Raw genomic sequence first — 19,227 nt, 5'->3', positions numbered from 1 at the left:
CACGGCTGTTTTGGGGAAGTCCTGGTGCAGATGTCCCCCCTTCTGTGGGACAAGGTCACGACTGTTTCAGGGAAGTCCTGGGGCAGATGTCACCCTGATGCACAGCACTGCTGGCCATGGGCAGGACCCTGATGTCCCCTGCACAAGTGATCACAGCCAATGTGTGCCCAGACAGGCATGGAGAGAAAGGGGCTGTTGGCTCCACAAGTGACCACAGGATCATAGAAGGTTCAAAAAGCCCTCTAAGGTCATCACATCCAACTATTCCCTCAGCACTGCCATGGTCACCACTAAACCATGTCCCATACTTCCTGAGTGGCTTGGTGCTAATTCTTCCCCTTCACTTCACAGCCAGGGGGTCATGCAAATCTCCAGTTCATTGTTAGTCAGCTGCCTACATGGGCAGTTCTGCAGCAGGATGTGCTGGGCACCACAGGGAGGGACTCCAACACCCCAGTGGCATCCAGGGCACAGACAGGGAACCACCAGCACTAACGTGGCTTTCTGGGAGTCAGGGCAGGCACACAGACATCCCGGGAATTCCTTCCCTTTTCCTTGCCCTCTCTGAGCAGACCTGCTGGCAATGTCCTTAAAGCATCTCAGGGTCTTGCATCCCAGGTGAATCCCCAGCTCCTGGAGTCAGAGGATGGCCAAACCACAGCTTGGATTGAAACAAAAAATATTTCACCCAGGTAGGGTGTGGGAAGGCAGCATCACCTCACCCTGCACAGCTGGGCCAGGGCAGCGTCATCTCCTCCCAGTGATGAGAGGGTCCCAGCTCTCCCTGGGTTTGGAGGCACAGATTAGGCTCCTGTATGGCAGTATTTATGAAACCATCACTTCCCTTCTCTGTTTTATTAAAGTCAGCATGTGGTTTTTATGAGAAGAGATAATTGCAGAAGAAAAGGTCACTGTTATCTGCGCTGCTGTCAGGGATTGCCAGAGCTGTTTATTGCATCGTGCCTCGGCTGATCCAAACCCGGCAGCCCAGGGACCAGCTCAGGGCTGCTGTGGGCACAGACACTGCCTGGGACTCTGCTCACACTCTCACAGGTGTTTTATCCCTACAGTTCCCAAAGACATCCTGCCAGAGCAACATTGACACGTCCTGGGCACCGAGGTGCCTTTGCCAAGGGGAGGGGTGAGGCCCTCCGGACAGTCTTTGGCTGGTGCCCACAGGGGACTTTTTGATCATCTTGTTCTAACTTTAGCAGCTAAATAAAAAAGAAAAAGCTTATTTCTTTGATTTATGACTCCTAGACTTGGTGGGGTCCCCAGCAAAGCTTGCTAGAGGGGAAGGAAAAAGTCACAGGGTGCCTTGTTGTGCCTTGGAATTGGTCAGCGAGGGCACCTCAGCTCGATGGGTCTGAGGCAGTGAAGGGTCACAATGGACCCTACCCAGAGCAGCCCTGTGTCCACCCTGGGCCTCCACCACAGCCTGGGACAGGGCAGGTTTGTGGGGGCTGTCTCTCCATACAGCACAAGGATTTCCTGTCACCACTGCCCTGCAACGCTCCTGTCTGCCAAGAGCTGGGGACTCCATCCCCACGGCTGTGACCCCACGTGCCAGCCCCGCACCCACCTCATGGTCACAGCTCTCCATCTCCCAGGCAGCAGCAGGGGAAACCATTACCAGCACAACATGGGGGCTCTTTTGGGAGAGAACTGCTCCTGCAGCCAGGGCAGACGGGGTACCACACTCATGGGGGGAAGGCAGAGATGCCAAGAGCCCATCCTCATCCCAAGAGCGCCTGAATCCCGAAGTCAGGCTGATTGCTCCCTCCTCCCATGCTCTCCAAGGCTCCCTGGGCTCCACCTGGCCCTGTCCCATGTGTCCCATGGGCTGTGCCACACCACAGCAGCCTTTGCTGGTTTCCCAGAAAAGGGTGGCTTTGTGCACAGAAGCAAGGCTCAGGATTTGGGCACAACTGGAGGGGGAAGGGAAGGATGGGTTGCAGGTGTCCCTGCTCCTGGCAGCACCTCTCACCCCCTGCTTGCCCACAATTCCCAGTGTCCCACAGATGCCATCCCCTTGATGCTGTCCCCAGCCCCACAGACGTCCGTGCCATGGGGTGAGGAGGTGCTTCCATGGAGATGCTGTGCAGCCCGTGGGTGTCCTGCAGCCCCCTCTCTGGGGCAGAATCCTCACTCAGTGACATTTTTGGGGTCAGCTGTGGGCTCCTGGGGGACATCAAGCAATCTCAGCTGCCACCCACCAGCGAAGTCCTCCAGAGAGGGCATATTTTGGGCACCTTTCCTGCCTTTCCCATGGGATCTCACCCTGATGTGATGTAGTAAGGAGCCCTTGTTCCCTCCTGACACTTTTCTCCTGTTGCTCAGCGGCTGGGGATTCATGCCAGCACCTCTCTTCCCTCTCTTCCTCCCCAGCTCTGGCTGTTCCCCTTTCCTGCCTCCCCATGCAGGGCTGCAGCCCGGTCCTGAGGGCTGGCTGGTGTAGGGAGGCTCTTCCCTCAGCCCTCAGCACGCTCCCTTTTCTCCTCCGAGCCGGCAGCGCAGGCTGCAGGCAGGTGAAAATTGATTTGCAGTGAACTGGTGCCCTGCCAACGCCTGACTCATCCATTCACTGCACACGCATCCCCCCGCGCTCATAAACCATCCTGCTCCGAGCCCGGAGTGCCTGCAGGGCTGAGGAAACACTGCCACCAGCCCGGCCCCGCGGCAGGGCTGGCGAGGAGTCCCAGCACACCGGGGAGCAGCAGGGAGCCACACGGCACAAGGGGGAAACTGGGAACCAAAATCCAGCGAGCAAGAGAAGAGGGCTGGGGGGGGGGGAGGAAAAGGTTCTCAGCAGATCTGCACCACGGAAAGGTGGAAAGCTCCAGCCATGGGAGCTCCTGCTCCAGCTCCCAAAATGTGGGATTTAACAGCACCGTTACTGCCACTGATGGATGTGGAATTGCTGGAAGTCACCAAGCGGCATCCCTGAGTTTATCACACAATGGTTTGGGTTGGAAGGGACCTTAAATCCCATCCCACACCTCCCACCATCCCAGGCTGCTCCAAGCCCCATCCAGCCTGGCGTTGGACACTGCCAGGGATCCAGGGGCAGCCCCAGCTGCTCTGGGCACCCTGTGCCAGGGCCTGCCCACCCTCCCAGGGAACAATTCCTTCCCAATCTCCCATCCAGCCCTGCCCTCTGGCACTGGGAAGCCATTCCCTGTGTCCTGGCACTCCAGCCCTTGTCCCAAGTCCCTCTCCAGCTCTCTTAGAGCTCCCTGGGGCCCTGCAAGGGGCTCTGAGTTCTCCCTGGAGCTTTATCCCAATGGTCCTACCCATCCGTTCCCACCCACCAGCCACTCCTCCTCCAGAGCCACACTCACCCACCCACCCTCGAGCTCAGGTGGGGCCACCCCAAATCCGACAGACATTAAAGCGTTCTCAGAGCCAGTACAAGGGTGCAAGATCCACTGGGCTTTCCCTAAGAGCATCCCTTGGCTGTGAGGACTGGAGAGGATGAGACTCGAGGACAGGGTGGAGAATGATGCTCTGGAGGGAGGCAAGAGATGGGAACCCAATAATCCATCATGGAACAGCTCCTCCAGCCCATTTGGAGGATGGAGCAGCCCCATCCCCACTCCCTGGCTCTCCATCAGTGTACACCAGCTCTATTCCACATGAATCTTAGATAATTAAAGCAAAGCAAAAAAATGTGCCTCCGATTAGTTAATATACCCACACTGCTCTGCAAAAAAAATACAGTCCCTCAACAGGCCTGTTCCAAATAATAATTCAAGTTCTTTCAAAAGCAGGTCAGCAGCACTGAGTAATAAGTTCATTATAATCTAATAAAGTTCATTAGTCCTTGAGAAGTCTAAAATGCAAGAGCGATATTACCAACAAAATCATCCTCTGGCAGGATCATTTCTGGGTGGGGAAAAAAGGGATTTGAGATAAAAGGAAGCAAAAATAGGCAGGAAGAATTTGAAGGAGGAGAAGACATTGCTGGGAGAATTGGAAACACTGGAAACCGAAGTACATCCAAAGAGCTGCAATAAAAGTGCTGGGCCTCACACATGAAAGGTAAAAGCAGCTATTAATAGCGGGGCAGTCAGGATGGCAGAGCCTGGCCGTGGCTGCACAGGCACGGATGAAGAAAAATCCCCTGCACAAGTGATAATAAAAGCCCTTAATTCAATGTCAGCGGGGGCCAGGTTTGAAGAAAAAATAGGAGGAGAGGCGTGATTCGGCTGGCAGCCGCACGGGGACATCTGTATGCAGGTCCCTGCGTGCACATATTGCTCCTGCAAAGTCAACAGGAGCAATGAAGGAAAGCAAACAAATCTCTGGGAGGCTCGCGTTGCTGCCGGCGCGGCCAGCGCTGCTCTCAGCTGGCAGCAACCTTGGGCACGGGGCACCTGCGGGAAGCCATCCCATGGAAGCGCCCGCAGGATGGGAGCTGCAGGTGTCTGAGCTTTGGGCAAGCAGCTCTGCAGGGAAATAGTCCCACAGGAAAGCGGGAAATGACAGTCCCGGGGCAGGAGAGGCCATGGGCACCGCGGGGTCACACCCAGCGCCGCTACTGTGTGAGTGTGGCTGTGTCCTGCTTTTCCTGCATCCCAGTTAAGCAGGGAGCAGGGATGGGGCCGCAAATCTGATGTGTTGCCCAGCTGGGAAGCAGCTCTGAGGCAGGGATGCTGGGACAGACAGAGCCAATAGACCACTGCGGAGGGCAGGGGCAGCACGGACTGCTCGCAGTCGGGCAGGGATCCCGCTGGACCTGCAGAAATAAATCCCCACTAATGAGAGCCAGGGACAGTGCAGACACAAATAAGAGGGCCAGGAGGATGTGTCCTTTACTGCAGGTTTCTGGTTGGTCCACTGGGACTTTGCACTCTGCAGAAAAATTGCTGGTTTGTCCAAATTTTTAACATTTCAGCAGCAGCAAACTGGGGAGCAGTGCTGTCCCCCATGGAAGGAGAGAGGGCACCGAGGGCAGAGGCCTGTCCTGAGGGGCAGTGCCCCAGTACCCAAATGTTTCCTAAAGCCCTCCTGTGTATGGAGTCCAGGGGAAGAGCCTGGTGCTGCTGCCACCCCGTGAGGAGTGGGAACGGGGCTCGCTGGGCTGCAAGGATGCTGCTCCTTCCCCTGTTCGGCCTTGTTCTGGTCTTTGTCCTCAGGGAAATGGGATCAGACGTTGAGAAGAAGAACAGCACCAATTTCTCCAGCACATATTGGCTAATTTTTTCTCTTTCCGCCCCCAAAACAACAGCTATTGCTGCCCTCAAGGCCACCCAGGCTGTGGCCAAACAAGGTTATAAAAGCTCGCTTTGCTTGAAGGGAACAGGGATAAGGCGATGATGTTAAAACAAATACTTCACTTGAGACTTCATGTTTCAAGCCCTTAAAATGTTTTTCCTTCTTTTTCTAGTGAAAGGCCAACACACCTTAAAGAAATAATTATTTGTGGTTACAGACAGCTTTTCATTGGTCTTTAACTTGACCCATGGGTTCATCGCTCACCTGCTGCCACAACCATGGGACATGAAGTGCTCCTGGTCCCCAGGACAAACCAAAGGACTGATAAAAAGCCATAATTACAGCAGTGAGCCTGGCTCTGTCAACAGGAAAATCCAACCAACACCCACACAGCAGCAGCACCAGGAGCCTCTGGCACCTCCCGGGCAGGACAGAGCTGCTGCTTGGTGAGGAGCAACGAGATCCCTGGGGGTGGGACAGACACAGGCAAATGTTGTGCCCAAACAGTTGGTCTGAACCTTAATAAATTAAAACCTTCTGAGTACCTGACACCTGGAGTTATTGAAGAGCTTGTGTGAGTGCAGGCAGAGCCTCGTGCAGCGCTAGTGCCCACGGGGGATGCTGAGGCGCTAAGAAAAGCCTCAGCTTTTACAGGGAGTGTCGGGAGGTGATTTATAGCCAGCACCAGGCAGAAGGACTGGCCAGAGACAGCCCCTCTTGCCGTGCAGCACAGTTCTATACTGCACCAAGCTGCCCTTGCTGTGCACTGAAGGGCAGAGGGAACGAGGAGCTGCATCCCTTTCTCCTGGTGTTGCCCACATCTCCCATCACCCGAGGCCACGGCAGCCCCACGGAACACCTGGAACCAGGAGGAGAGCTCTGCACCTACCCCAGCACACCCTGGGTCCCTGCTGCGCAGATACTGACTCCCTCACGGAGATGCAAGGAGAAACTCCATGATACTGGGGGAGAGAAGGCTCCAGGGAGAGCTCAGAGCTCTTCCAGTGCCTAAAGGGGCTCCAGGAGAGCTGGAGAGGGACTTGGGACAAGGGACAGGACACAGGGAATGGCTTCCCAGTGCCAGAGGGCAGGGCTGGATGGGGTATTGGGAAGGAATTGTTCCTGGCACAGGGTGCCCAGAGCAGCTGTGGCTGCCCCTGGATCCCTGGCAGTGTCCAAGACCAGGCTGGACGGGGCTTGGAGCAGCCTGGGATACTGGGAAGTGTCCCTGCCATGGCAGGGGGTTGGAACAAGTTGAGTTTCAGATCCCTTCCAACCCAAAGCATTCTGTGACCCCATGAATGTCACCACCAGACACTTCAGTGACCAACGTTCCTCTGTTGGGGCCACTCTGCACCCGCTGGAGCCAGCACTGGATGCAGCATCAGCCTCGTGTTCCTCACCCGGGGTAATTTGTCTCAATCAGCCACAGCAGAGAAAAATAAAGATCTGAAGGGAGAACACCACAATCTATCCAAACTACAGGAGAACATATTGGGAAAGAGCTTGAGGTAATGAACTTGGAGATTGATTCTCTTAGCCAACGCTGTGATGGGCTGCAAATTAAAGCCGGAGGGATGGGGGAAAGGCTGGAATTATCAGAATTTTGTGAAGCTGAGTGAAAGCATGAAGCAGCAGAGAAAAACTTAATGATAATTAAGGATAATGTTTGAGATTCTGATTTCAGGGACACTATGTAAATTCAAAATAACTCCAGAGGAGCAAGCTGCATTTCCTCAGAGGCAGCCCAGCATCCCTGGCTCGTGCACAGTTGTCTTTGGGACCCAAGGGAGAAGGGAGAATGCATATTGTGGTTTTCCTACAGTCTGGATACATTACCAGGAGTCAGAAAAATTCAGAGCTAAACAGTTTTTTGGTAGAAATTAGTTATTTGTCAAAACTGGGAAGCTCCACAGGGACTTTGATCAAGCTAAGCTGGAAACAAGGCAGGGTCAGGACTGCCCTTGGAACAAATTCCCTAGACTCCCACAGCCCACAGAGCCAGGGCAGAGCTTTAAGCCCCTCCAGGGAGTGAAATGGTTTTTTTTTTCAAGTTGGAACAAACCTAAAATCTAGAAGAAAAAAGCCCAGAGGGCACAGATGCCTTCAGAGACACCTGCTCTAGAGCAGCTCCCAACAGACAGCACACCTGACACAGCACTGCCGTGGGACACAGCTGCTTGACAAGTGATGCAAAACCCAGCTCAGAATTGCTCAGCAAATGATGTTAGGGGGCAAACACAGCTTATTCCAACCCAAATATAGCTCCAGACTGCACAAATCAAGTCGAGTTAAAAGAGAAGGACATCTAAAGGTCCAGGAGCAGGATCTGAGGAGGAGGGGATGGAAGATACAGGCTCAGTGGGAAACCGTCCCGACTTTGAAGGCAACAGGAGTTTAGTCTTTGACTGCAGCAGGGTGAGGACTTCACAGGTGTCTATAAACAGATCTGAGGCAGCTCCTCAGGGAGTGTGGACAGCACAGGCACTATCCTGGTCTCACCCCAGGGAGCTGGGACAGTGTTTGAGGCGCAGGCAGGAGCCGGCCCCTGTCTGGGCCGGCAGAAGCAGCTCATGCACCCCCATCCCGCTGCAGAGCAGTGCAGTTCCTGCTCATGGCCCATTTGGGCTGTTTCTGTTCTGCCACCCCCAAGGATCCTGTTGAAGGTGCCAGGTTTCTGTTTCCATTCTCCAGCAAGGATCACAGAACAGTTTGGACTGGAAGGTGCCTTAAAGCACGTCCAGTTCCAGCCCCCTGCCAGGGACAGCACCACCAGACGAGGCTGCACAGGGCCCCACCCCACCTTGCTGGGATCCCATAACCACCTTACACCTCCCAGCCCAGGGATTCCCCACAGGCAGCAGCTGCCCCAGGATAGGGAACCTTCCCTGATTTGCCCAGCACTGAGTTGGCAGAGCTGCAATTGCTCAGCCAGGAGATACAGATGGACCAAGGTCAGAGCAGAGCTGGGGACCAAACACCCCAGGGCTGTGAGGAGGTGCAGGCATTGCTGTGGGGAGGAGATGCCTTGCCTGGGCTGCCCATTTGAGATGGGATTTTCAAGTGCTCCTGCCCCAGCAACTGCAGGTGAAATAGGTTTCTTTATAGGCTTTGAGGAAGCACACATTCAAATTTTGCATTGATCCTTCAAGCTGGAGAAGTTTGGCCAAGTCCCCATTAGGATCATTTGCTACACCAGTAATAAGAGGTATGTATGCAGAAGCAGATTTCCATGTGACATTACAATACTGGCAGAAATCCTTATGCATTTAGAGCAGCGGAAAAGTGTTTCCAGTTGGTATCTCGGAGAGAACTGGCACAAGCCCTGCAACAAAAGTACCTCCAGCTGGTGCGAGGTGCCTGTGCCAGGAGGACTTGCAGGTCCTGTGTTACCTTGTCTAGCAGGGGCCATGCCTGCCCTGTGAGCCCATCACCTCACATCAGCGCCGAGCTCACGGCGCTCACACCAGCCCTGCCCCGGCCGTGACTCGCAACAAAACTGCGCACGAGGCTCCCAGCAGAGGAACCACCCAGCAATGGTTCCACGCTGCCCCCTCCGAGGCCAGCACAGGAAGCAGCAGCATTCCAACCCCGTATCTCCAGGAGGTCCTGCTGCCCTGGAGCTGTTTGCTTCCCCAGAGCTAAGGATGTCTCTCCCGGCCCCTTGCTGACACGACCTCCTCCCAACACTCGCCCAGGCACTGTGCACACTCGCACTGGTGTTTCTTCCCCCAAAATCTTGCCAACGCCAAGGGAATTAAAACAATGATATAATCTTTCCACAGCTCTGGATGGTGGAAGGACAGACATTTACTACTTGGACTGATAATTTGAAACAAAAGGAAAAAAGTCTCACAACACCAAAATATGGGGCTAAATTCCAGTTTCTGCAGAGATTGACCTTGCCTGTTGGTGGGCAGGAGTGACTCTGCTGTGCACCAGGCAGGAAGAGCAGGACCATCTTGGCCTATCAGGAATTCCAAGCAGATGCCACTTGCCAAGTCTGAACATGAAGGACAGAGAGAGGAGGAAGAGAAGCTGGTCCCACCATGGGGACCCAGCCTTGCTCCAAGGACACAAGGAAAGTAAGGCCCTGGATCCCTGCAAGGTCAAGAATGTTGTTCAGGCAGCAAGTCCCTCCTCTCACAGCACTGTATGAAACACTCCCTTGCTTTATAACTCCTGGCACAGAGGTAATACTGGCCTCAGATCCCCTTTTAAATTCATCACACTCTTTGATTTTCTGCTTTCTGTGTCCAGGGCCAAAATTGACCTCATGCATCACAACCCTCTGGTTTGTGCTCCCGAGCAGCACCTTCCCTGCTCCCTGCTGCACCTGGCTGGAGCTACTTAACATATTTCTTTTGATCTGGGTTTTTCAAAGAGCAGTGTAAGTTTTTCAAATCCTAACACCGATTCAAGACCAGCAGAGCAATATTTGAAGTGGACAGGCTGTTGTAGGAATCATAGAAACACGGAATGGTTTGGGTTGGAAGGGACCTTACAGATCATCTCGTTCCAACCCCCCTGCCATGGGCAGGGACACCACAATGGGTTCCTGCAATGGAGGGCAGGGCTTTGCTGGCACTGGCTAACTGGGCACCCAGTTGCTGGCACTCCAGTTGTTCACTGTCTGTGCTGGTCTCACAGGATTGTGGGGGGATGCACTGCCTGGGCAGAGGCTGCTGTGAAGGTGGGGTAGAGCCTGGGGCTGGGGCCAGGTGTCCTGCCCTGCTGTACATGGTGCTGACCACTAAACCCCACGGTCTGCATCACACCTCTGTCCCCAACCTCAGTTTATCACCCTCTACATCCTAATTTACACTCAGCATTTTCCACAGTTGAAAACAGTGCAGAAAAACAGCTCTGAAAGCAGGAGCGAGTGTGGGAGTTTGATTTGAAGTCGGGGATGGTGTCAGCACTCACAGCTCTGCTGTGACTGCGGCAGAGCAAGGTCCCCTCTGAAGGGCAGATGTCCCCAGGCAACTGCGTGCTGAGCACTGACCGGAGCACGACGGGCCTTGCTGGGCTCCAGAGGCTTCCTGTGGCACACACAGGGCAGGAGCTTTCCCGGGGTGGGGAGCAGTCCTGGACATGAGCACTGGCAGTTCCCTCAGCCACTGCACCCTTTGCCCACCAGCACCACATCAGTGACCAACACCACCTCAGCAAGCCAAGGAGCTGGGATCAGCCTGATCCTCACTCCTGGAGCGGGGCCAGTGGAGGAGGAAGGGCCTGGAGCAGCTCCGTGCCCAGCACAGGCTGAGGGAGCCGGGGCTGCTCAGCCTCGAGAGGAGCCCCAGCTGAGAGGGGCCCTCAGCCCTGGGTGTCCCTGGCTGCAGGGAGGGCTCAGGGCAGGGCCCGGGCTCTGCTCCGGGGCCCGGCAGCGGCCCCAGAGCAGCGGGCAGGGCCTGAGCGCAGCAATTCCCCCGCACAGGAGGCAGAAGTGCTGCCCTGGGCAGGGCCCGGCCCTGAGCAGAGCCCAGAGAGGCTGTGCAGTGTCCCTCGCTGGGATATTGCAGAGCTGTGTGGGCACACTGCTGTGCCCTGTGCTCTGGGATGGCCCTGCTGGGGCAGGGAGGTGCCGCCGGGGGAGCCCCTGTGGGCCCTTCAGCCTCACCCACTCTGGGGTTCTGGGACTCAGAGGGCTGGCACTGGCTTAGCCATGGCTGGGCTCTGGGCTCTGGAGGCACAGACGGCTTCCCCAGGACTTCCCCTGCAGGAGTGGACGCGGTGCAAGTGTCCACATCACAGACAGGACAGGCTGTCCAATGCGCTTTATCAGCCCTCAGCTCCAGAGTTTGTTTCCCCAATGGGAAATGCCACATGGAAATAGGTTAACTTTCCTTAATCCCTACTAAACGCAGCAAAATTGGGCGCTGAGTTACCTGGAAGGGGCACACAGGGGGACACTCCACGGCTCCCCCGGGACACTGGGTGCATGCTGGCAGGACACACAGCCCTGGCCCTGGATTCCAGAGGAAAGGACACACGTGCCCTCAGGTTCCTGCCCCAATCCTGATCCAAGGGAACCTGCTGGCCCTTCCCTGATGCACAGAACTGTCGTGTTGCTATGGGAAAAGTGTTAAAAATAATTTGGCTACCAGGATGGAGTGTTGGGATGGATGGAGAACAATCCCATTGGTTTTGTGCTCACTCCAGCACCATTTCCTCTGTGGGACATCAGCCCCACCACCTCATGGATGAGCTCCCTATGCCCTGTCCAGCCCTTGTTTCTGACTTCACCTCCTTGCAGGGTCCAGCCAAGCGATCCCATAAACCCCGGATGCGTGGCTTGGCAGAAGTGCTTTCGAGAACACAAGACGGAGTGGGAACAGGAGGCAGATCCGTGTTCCGGGGCTGTGCCAGCGCCATCCCCAGCACTCTGCAGTGTGGTGACAGGGCTGCACATCCCACACCGCCTCCCCAGCTCCGGGCTTGGGCTACACGTGCTGTGTGTGGAGAGAGGACTCATCAGGAGCCACGAGCTCAATTACCCCACTCCAAATAACCCAAGGCTTTGCACAGGCTTCTTTGCAGCAGAACAAACAACAGGCTGAAGGGATACAGGGCTCCAGTGCTGGCTCTGCTCGTGCCCACAGTACCGTGCCCAGCTCCTCTGAGCAGAGGGCGACAGGGAGGACCAAATCAGCAGCTGTGAACACACAGTGGGAACGCAGTGAACCTGCTCGTGTCAAGCCTGGCACCTCGAGATCCTATCAGGAGATAATAATTTCACCTGGCATTGTCTGGAGGCAAACAGAGCCAAGGCTCTGCAGAGACTGACAATGTGACCACCAGAGGCAGGATTTTCCAAAACACCCATGAGACGTAGGGATAACCCCCCCATGACTTTTCAGGATACCCCTGATCCCCAGCCAGATGCACAAGCAATCATCTGGCACACCAAGCCACAGAATCCCAGCTCCTGCTGCATGATCAGCAGGTCCCTTTCCCCAGCCCTGATGCATCCCCAGGCTCAGCCAGACCCCAGACTCCTCATTTTCTGCATAATATTCACCTGCCCCACATTCCTGAGACACATTCCTGTGAACTCAGGACATGGCAGAGGACAGAGTGCTGCTGACAGGGCGTGGGGAGGCTGCTACGCATCCACACAGAGCCCAGCCCGTATTTACATGTGCTCCCTCTGGAGCTTCTGCCAGCACCACCTGCATCCTAATCCTAATCTGGGACCCAGCACTCCTCAGAGGGGCTTCACCCTCCTCAGAGGGGCTTCTCTGGGCCACAGAGACACTCCCTCAGATGACAGGGGAGCAGGTTTGTTGCTAATTATGAGCTTTTTGATTGCAACATGCCAAGAGAAGGAGCCAGAAACTGTCGCACTTACCATGGGGCATAAATGAGCAGCTGGCCCAGGGCACAGGAACCAACACTGCTCCATCCCTCTGCCTGCTGGATGTGCTGCCATGGCAGGGACAGAGAAACAGCTGCTGGTCTCCCTTGGGATGCCCCACATGCTCACGCTGTCCTGGCCACCCTTCGATCTCCCTTTGCCTCACCTTTTCTGGTTCAAGAAGTGATTTGCAGCTTTGAGCAGACACTTGAAGCAAGCTGAGTGCTGTTCTCAAAGCAAGAAGAACCCCCAAAGCCTTCTCCTCTGGCAAAAGGACAGGTTTGCTTTGATTAGAATGGAATTGCACTTTGGACTTGCTTCTTTGTCATGTTTTATGTTTTCCAAGCACTGCATAGGATTAGCTGGTTAATTAATACTTAGTATTATCCTCACAGATGGAGAGAGCTTCTAAGAACTCAAGGTAAAATATTTTAGCAATACAGATTTGTGCCAACCTAAATTTATACTCTTAAACATAATGAGATTAGTAACAAGGGGGAAAAGAAACTGAGATGAGAGTAATAAAACACAGATCCTTTCTGTGCCCACACCGGTCTCTCTGCCTTTGGAAGTCCCATCCTCTCCATGCACAGTGAGAAGGTTTAAATTCGTTCATTTATTTTTAATCAAGCCCATGTCTGATACAAATCTGAAGGATTTGTGGCCATTTGTGCCACTGTCCCCAGGCAGTCACTGCCACAGCTCCCCAAAGGGCTCAGCACAGCCCAAGCATCCCATGTGGGAGGGCAGAACAAAGCTGGCTCAGCCACAGCCCATTCCCACCTCCAGATCTGAAGATCTTACAAAATTTTCCTTCTCAAAACCAGATAGAAAAATAAAATAAAAATCACTGAAAGGCATCCAGAGTGGGTCAGTAAACATTTCATTTGGAAACATTTCTTTCCATGCCAACCTTTTCAGCTACTTTCAGCAGAAGTTCCAGTTAAACTGTTTTGACAGAGATTTTGAAGGTTGCATCAAGATGAAAAATTCAGATTTGCACTAAAAAATGTAAAAATAAGGTATAGCATCAAAGCTGGATGCAGCTCAGGTTGGGTTTGCTTTTGGCAGGGGGGGCAGAACAGATGATCCCCACAGCTCCTTCCAGCCTAAGCTCTTCCATGTTTCCACGCAAACTATTTTAAAAGGCTTTCAAATATTTTGTCAGGAAGAGCCTTCTCAGAAAATAGCCTTTTCATCAACAGTTAATCTCAGCAGTAAAAGAGTGCTTCACTTGAGAAATACCATGGCGCTGGGGGGCTCAGTAACTTCATCTGCTCCCGGCTGCCTGACTCAAACTCAGCTGAGACCTGCTCGCCACTTGGCTGCGCTTCCCTTGGGATCACACAGCCCTCTGCTCAGAGAGGGACAATCCCGAGTCATCAGACAGGGATGGATTTTATCCCGTGTCCCACGTGCACCCTGCCCAGCGCAGGCCAGAAGGGCCAATGGGATGGGGATGGCACCACACTGAGCAGCTTGAGGGTCTGCCTGAGCCCCTGGAGGAGCTTCTGGGGGTGCAGGGGCTGTCCACAGCCTGCTGTGCTGTCCGGAGTGCCTGCAGCACCCGACCTACTCATGGCTGCCAGGGCCATTTGCCCCCAGAAATGTCACTTATAGGGCTGGTGGGATTTAGGGGGCAGAGCTAAGAGTGGGTGTGGGAGAGGGAGAGCTGCACCTCTGCTGCTTGGGCACGGGCAGCCCTAGCAGAGCACAGCAGGGTCTCACCTGGAGCCAGGGCTGGCATTGCTCCTGCTACCTGATGTCCTTATGGCAAACAGCAACTATGGCAGTGTGGTGAGAGAAACAAACCCAGTTATCTGTGGACTTTCCTGAGGAATTAGGAATAACTAAAGGCAGTAGGAGGTCTCCTTACTGGAGCACCAACTCTCCATCCTCGGGGAAGAGCAACCCTGGAGCAGCCCATGGGAGGGCTCCTTTCCCTATCACAGAATGGTTTGGGTTAGAAAGGATCTTTAAAGATCCCCCAGTCCAGTTGCCCTGCCACGGGCAGGGACACCTTTCAGCAGACCAGGCTGACCAGAGCTCTGTCCAACCTGGCCTTTAATGCCTTTAATCCCCTTCAGGGATGGGGCATCTGCTCCTCTATCGTGGGAGGACAAGGAGCACCCCTGGGGCACTTACGGGGATGATGAAAATTCCAGTTTCTCCACAGGGGAGAGAAAGCTCCTGTCTTGGCCAGGGGACAGCAGTGCTGCTCCCCGCTGAGGACAGCCTGGCCAGGTAGACGAGGCCTTTCCTGAGGTGCTCCCAAAGAGTGGCTGCTCCTTTGATTCTGGTCAAGGGAAGATGATCCTTTGAGCAGGAGCTTCCTGCAGCCTTCCCGGCTGTGCAGGACTGTCATCTCAGTTACACCTGAAATAGAGCAGAGCGTTTGCCTCTTTCACTTTGTGTGGAGACAGCGATAATTAGAACAAAGAGGAACCTGAACTTTGCAGTGATGGGAACTTCAGTGGGGAGGAATCACGCTGGCAGGAAAATCAATCCTCTGCAAAAAGGGAAAAGAAAAAACCCAACCCATGAGGCCAGAGCTCTTCAATGAGACTAACAGCATGTTCAACCGAATTTGGGGCCCCCAATTAGACAGCTCAGATTAAACAAAGACTGGCAGAAGATCTGCCTGGAAAAAAAAGAAATCTGACCTAAATAAGATATTTTCAAAGATGAGATCAGCATGGAGAGCAGCTGTGGCCCACACATCCACTCTCAGCTGGGTCTAGATCTGCACCAAGTGGGCCCCATCCTGCTCTGACTGGCCACAGCAGCACCGGGAGCAGTGGCAGGAGGGCCAGGCCTGCAGGGGAGGCACAGCCCTCAGGTGAGACATCCCAGAGGGAGTTAATGCACCACACACTGCAGGAATATTAATTCAGCCCTCTTGTTTGTAATCTTAAGGATTTAATTTTAGAAATCGCAGCTCATCGGGAATTACTCACTGAACCTGGAAACAACAGGCTGGAAGGAAGAAGTACAAGTGCTCCTGCCAGCACAACTGCTCAAAACCAGCAGGAGACAGGAGCCAGCCTGGAGGGGGAGCAGAGCCACCGTCTTCAGGGTAACTGGACCCGGACCAGCACCACGGGACAGCCTGGAAAACTCTGGCAGCACCAAGGGGATCAATGCAAAGGGCTGAAGAGGTGACAGAGAAGGTCCCAGCAGAGTGGGGTTACCGCTGCCAGCCCTGCTCACCCACCCCATGGCTGGGGTCTCTGCTGCAGGGTGCAGCATCCCAGGGGCTGCTCTGCTCTCCTGCTCCAGCAGAATGAAGCCTCCACCTGCCCACAAGGCACAAGAGCCTGAACCAGGCTGAGCCAGGCACAGCACCCCCAAACCCCTGCGGTAAATTCAGCCCCTCAGTGACGGACACAATTGGGAATCACCACAGATACTGTGTGGCTTGGGGTCTGTGGTGGGTCTTCTTCTGCTCCCCAGCACCACTCACCCCCTGCACACAGAGGGCTTGGGCAGCATGGCCCGTCACCCTCTGATCCTCAAATCCTTCTGCCGGAGTTGGGAGTTCTGAGAATTCACCTGCAGCTCGCTGGGAATGAGAGCACAAGGAGAGGCCGTGTGAGCACCTCCCAGGCTCCTGCTGCACCGATGCCCCAGGATCTGAGGCACAACCCCCTTCGGAGCCAGGTCCAGATCTCGGTGCAAGCCAGCAGCATCCTCGCAGCTTGCCGGAGAGCTCTGCCAGGGCAGGGAGCCCAGCAAAGCCCTGCCAGGGGCAATGCAGCTTGCCCAGCACTTGCAAGCTGGGAGGGAGCTTCTGTGGGAGAGAAATGGCTGCACGTGGAGCTGGGGGGCTGCAGGGGGTCAGGGATGAGTTTAAGGTGCCCCTCTTATCTCACAGGGGTGCATTGCTGCACATCCCCTACACCCTGCCCCAGATCCTGCTGGTCTCTGCCAGGGATGGAGACCCAGCAGTGCTGTCACCTCTGCATCCCAGTGATCGCCTTTGGGAAGGGGGCCTGGGTGGGCTCGTGGAGGGGACCAGGGCTGGGACCGGGAGCGTGCCGCGACTCCAGCCCCGCTCCTGCAGCTGCCACACGCGGGTTTGTGCCGCGCCTGCAGGGCCCGCGAGTGGAAAGCTCCAAGTGCTATATTTAGCCTCTCGTTCGTGGAAATACATCGTTGAGTTTCATAATGGATTTTGTAGGCTGTTAAATCCATCTGAGGTGCTCGGGGAGGACAGAAGTTCTCCCAGCTCCGCAGCCCACCTGGGGCCGGCCAGCATCACCCCCGGGCACGCTCCATCCTCCTTCCTGCCTCCGGCATCCTCAGGAAATTACACAGCCTTATTGAACAACCTTGCTCTGACCCAGCCATCCGATCCGGAGGCAGTGATAGCCAGACACCACTCACTTGAGCAAATAATGTCTCTGTCCCTCAGCATCGCCTCCAGCCCCGCGGACCCCCCATCCCAAAGGAGCACCCCAGCCCCCCAGCCCCGCGGGCTGCCACCCACACGCCCCATCTGAAATTCAATTAAGGCAAGCACTATTTTGCTGTCACCCAGTCAGGAAGCATTGCAGCACCCTGCGCATCGCCTGCGGGTGGAGGCAAAACAATTCCCCTGCAGAGGGGGGGTCTCCAAGGGCGCTCGCTCCCAACGACACCCGACCGTGGCAGCTTCCAAGGCAGCGCTTAGGTTAAACCCGGGGCCGTGGTTAAATCATCAGCTAAATGGCACTGCTCAGCCTCCAGGCCTCCAGGGTGAACACAAATGAGTCAGAGCAGCAGGAGAGGAGAGGACCCTGCTGCTGGTGGGCACCAGCCCAGGACCTCTGGGATGCTCAGCCCTGCTCCTGGCAGTGGACACAGCACAGGGGGATCCCACAGAAGCTGAACCATCTCCTCCTCCCTCACCTCCAACCTGCAGCAGAAATTACACTCTAATTTCTGCAAAAACGATAAGTTTAATTTGAAAGGGCATAATTCTTAATTTATGTGTTGTCATGAACAAAGACAGCAAAAGTAGGTCATTTCATTATCTGCTGCCTGAGTATTTTGCCAAGGAGCCAAGACATAAAGCTAAACAAAATCATCACCCAAGGTTTGGGATTTGTTTGTGGAAAAAAAAAATATTATGGTTATTTTTCTACTTGCTTGATTTGCACGTCTTGGATTGGAGAGCATATTTAGCTTGGCTTTAAAGCATGCATTTATTGTGACTGTCATATTTGATAGTACTGCCTATAGTCAAAGAGCAATCTTTCATGGATACACTGTCTCAATTTATAATTCAATATCACAGCTTTGAGAACTCGTACAATAAGTCAGCCAACAACAAAAAGCCTAAAATGTCTGTATGCAAATAAACATGTCAGTGCATGAATGAGCACCTTCCAGGAAGGGCCTGCCAGCTCCCTCCCTGCTGCAAACCTCCCAGCCAGCTGAAGGATGGGAGGCACGGAGCAGCCCAGCCCCTGGGAGCTGTGCCCAGGTCCTGCCAGCCTCCCTGAGCATTTGGGGAGCTGCTTCCAGGGCAGGGAGAGCAGCTCCCCGGACAGGGACTGCACCACCTGTGCTGTGACTGCACAAAGGAACCCTCACTCATCACAGCAGGCTCCTCACCCCCTTCAGCAGCACCCAGGGACACCTCGGTCACCTTGAGACCCACCAAGGCTTGGCTTCTCCTCAGAGCACAGGGGAAGGACCTGCATCACCCCTGGGACAGGCACAGCCACGCCTGGGTGAGCAGCAATGGCTCAGGGAGAGCCTCCAGGGCACTAAATCCTGCTGCTCCCTGTGTGCCCACCTGCCCCCAGCCCTCTGCCCACAAGTGGAAACCCCACTGAATCCCAAATCCCCATCCTGACTTGTGGGATTATCCCAGCCCTGTGTCCTGGGTTATTGCCTGATCTCCTGGGGCACTGCAGCCCCGTGCTGTGGGTGGCTGTGTCTCCAGCCTCACCTCCTGCATGGTTTCACACTGCTGCTGGAGCTTGGCTTCCCACTCTTCCCAGGGTTACTGCGCTGATCTTGAGGCTACTGATCAATAAACCTGTGGGCAGCACCACTGTGCTCAGCCCCATGGAATAATTCCTATGGTGGGGAGGACACATCCCCACAGAGCATCGCAGCCCCTACTACTCCCTGGGGAGTGGCTCAGATGAGAGCAAAAAGCTGGAGCTTCTCTATCCATCTGCATCCATCTGCAGCCAAATTTGGGGTGATTTGGGGCTGTGTTCAGGGATGCTGAGCTAACGACCTCTGTTGTCACAAAACCCGTGCTTTTCGGGAGTGAGTATCCAGTGGGGATGGAGGAGCGGACCCCAAAGCTGCAAGGGGTGAGTCATGGGTGGCACTGCTGCCCTGAGAGCACAGAGCTGGCTCACCTGCTTGCAGGTGAGACAGACCCTCCTCATCCCTGTGCCAGGGTCAGGCAGTGGATCTGGTACTCAGCCTCCCCCCAAGGGCTGCCCTTGGGGAAGTTCCCTGCAGATGGGGGCACGGGGTTACTGCAAGATCCTCACCTGGCTCAGAAACCACCAGCAGGGCCTTGAGAGCAAAGCTGTGCCATTGGCAGGAGCACCCACTGCTCGTTCTGCCTCCAGAGCATGGCAGCTCCAGCAGATTGGGGCAGACTGGTTGCAATCAGGCAACAAAGGGGAGAAAATCCAAAGTAT

The sequence above is a fragment of the Aphelocoma coerulescens genome, chromosome 13 (genome assembly GCF_041296385.1).
Source record: "Aphelocoma coerulescens isolate FSJ_1873_10779 chromosome 13, UR_Acoe_1.0, whole genome shotgun sequence".
Lineage (NCBI taxonomy): Eukaryota > Metazoa > Chordata > Aves > Passeriformes > Corvidae > Aphelocoma > Aphelocoma coerulescens.
This window is presented reverse-complemented; position numbering follows the sequence as displayed.